The sequence below is a fragment of the Mus caroli genome, chromosome 6 (assembly GCF_900094665.2).
Source record: "Mus caroli chromosome 6, CAROLI_EIJ_v1.1, whole genome shotgun sequence".
In the NCBI taxonomy this organism is placed as follows: Eukaryota; Metazoa; Chordata; class Mammalia; order Rodentia; family Muridae; genus Mus; species Mus caroli.
In genome coordinates this window covers 83,219,080-83,221,953 of record NC_034575.1, presented here as the reverse complement: position 1 = coordinate 83,221,953, position 2,874 = coordinate 83,219,080, and positions in this window count along the sequence as shown.

Genomic DNA, 2,874 nt, shown 5'->3' with positions numbered 1-2,874 from the left:
GAGGAACCTCAGCTGTGCCTGGTGATATTTCATTCTTGAGAAAAATCTGATGCAGAAGTGGTTTCACACTGGAGTGTCAGTTATCATGGTCATTGGTTGGTTGTTGAAAACGTTTCATAACAGGGCTGGAGAAAGAGCTCAGTGGTTAAAGGCACTGGGTAGTGCTCTTGTGGAGGACCAGAGTTCCGAGGCCGGCACCCATGTCAGATAGCTCACAAGCACGGCAACTGCAGCTCCAGGACACTCACACGCCCCCTTCTGGCTGCTGCACGTACTGCATTCACATACACAGACATACACAGAGAAACACTCATATATTCATAATTCATTTTTTAAAAATCTTTAAAATATTTAAAAGCAAAAAAAAGTTGTTTGGTTCTGGGCTTTGTTTGTTTGTTTTTTTCCTTCATTTGTTCTGTAGTCCATGCGTCCTTAACTCTCGGTGTAGCCAGGGATGACCCTGGGGATGACCCTGGGGTTGACCTTGGACGTCTTATTCTTTTGCTTCTGCTTCCCAAGTGCTAGGATTGCGAGCCTGTATCACCACACCTAGTTAATGTCCTGCGGGGATCGAGCAGAAGACTTCATGTATGCCAGGAAACAACTGAGCTACAAAAGAAAAGTTTACTATAATGCCTACTTCTCCCATTTAGGATTTGTGTGGTCTGAGCTTCTTCCCTTTTCCCGTTTCAAGCAAGAAAAGCATTCTGCCTACTGGACAAGGTGTCAGACACATGAAAGATGCCTAAAGCCAGCCAGACACACTCTCAAATTTACCCCACTGAAGAGAGGCCTCCAGTGTGACTGGGGCACAAGGTGTGTTGTGGCCAGGACAAGTGGACATGTCCACAGTCTTTAGGCTTTGCCTTAAAGGAGAGCCAGCAGAGGCCCATTTCCCTAGGGTCAGAGCAGATGGAGGGGTGGAGCCGGTCCTGGCATTCCTGCTGAACGGAAGGAGGGTGTAAACACAAGCCTCTGGGCTTACCTTACTTTGTTTGCCCAGGCTTGCTATTTCCAGCTCTTGTCCACAAGTCAGAAGAGCAAGACACATGGCTGTGAACATGAGCAGAGGTCTTTGTGTGCTAACACCTCAGGGTCTCAGGCTCCACCCTGATGACCTGTGCAGACTGGGAGCTGGGGACAGCTGAGAATACAAAGACCAGTTTAGGGCTTCTCCTCCCTTGCCTCGCCCACCATCTAGGCAGTCAAGGGACCTCTCTCTACCTCAGAACTTCCCTGCAGTGCAATTGTAAGTATATATGCACTGAGTCCGTGGGCTCCCCATTNCGTAAAGCAAACACTAATGGACAACAAATTGTGTGATAGTCCCTAACACTGCAACAGTGACGCCTTCAAAATGTGGGATAATCCCTAATACTGCAACAGTGACACCTTCAGCACTCTCAGCACAGATTGTTCCTCCAAACTGGAAACCGCCAATGAAGCTTCAGATGAAGGGCTGAAGAGATGGCCTGGCAGCCAAGAGCTCTTGCAGAGGACTGGAGTTCAGTTTGTAGGAGCCATGTCAGCAGGCTCACACTAGCCTNTAACTCAGTGTACACCCTCTGCTAGCTTCCTAGGACAACTGCACTTAGGTGCACTGAGCTACACACAGACACATGCACATATACACATAATTTAATATAGCGAAACTGAATCTTTTTTAAAAAAAAGAAAGAAACTTCAACATTAAACTATAGTGTGCATCACAGAGACTGGACAGACAGCCATAGCTGCAGGACACACATTTTCTGGGAACAGGGTCACAGGCTTCTCACTATCTTAGCTTTTAACCTGAGTGCTACAGACCTGAACTCCNCCACACTTACGCATCAAGCCATCTCCCCAGTCCGGACGCTTCCTGGTTCTTTGCCTCATTTCCACAGCACAGCTCCCATTGCCCATCNAGAGAAGCTTTCCTGGGTGCATAATCTGTGTTGGCATGGCTTCCAGCTGGCTGCCCTTCTGGGCCCAGGTGGGGGAGGGATTTAGCTTCATCATGGCTGAGAGCAGTCAGCCATGCACTGGGCAGGCTGGACCAGGTTCAGCCTTTCCATTTTGAGGCTCCCAGGACATCTGGTCTTGTCTCTTCATCGGGATTCCTCACAAAGCCCTCACTCTGACACTGACATCTTCAGACCAGTCAGAGAAGGCTGTGTCTGGCTGNACAACGTATTCGGTATTCACAGAGCAAGGGTTTGCTATAAAGCTGGATGCCATTAAGTACAGGAGAATAAAGAGCTTGATTCTCCCCCACCCCAGTGTGGTTTCTGGAGGAGTTTAATTCTCACTGGTTATAATGAGGGAAGATTTATCAGGATTTGGGCTGAAATCTCACATTTTCCACTCTCCCCCCACCTCCTTCCCAGAGACCTGGAGTTGGCACTGTGATAGCTTCTTGTCCTGGGAGCCAGAGGAGAGGCAGATTCCTGGGAACACAAAAAAAGAAAGTCCAACTTGGGTCTACTTTTCTAGTGAGTTTAGGAAAATGAAATGTTTAAAAGAACGCTATTGGACACGTTGGCCCATGGTTGTGTGCCCGCCATCCCAGCACCTGGAAGCACCTGCCTGTGACCAAAAACACTCATGAGCATGTATCCTGGGGACTTTTTCTTTATTCTCACCAAAGCCTGGAGTACTATCCCCGAGAANTGCACAAATACCTCAACAATGCTTCCTGTGGGCCAGCAGGCCTGGTGGCGGCTAACCTCCTGCAGGTGTTGTCCAGCAGTCACTGACTCTGAACTGTCCTTTCCCATCCAATTCTGCCCAAGGCTGAAGCGCCAATCACTCCTCAAATCTGCAGGGTGCTTTAGACTTCCAAAGCGCTTCTGCAAAAGCTGCCCAAACTGTAAGCTTCCATTTTTCCTTTTT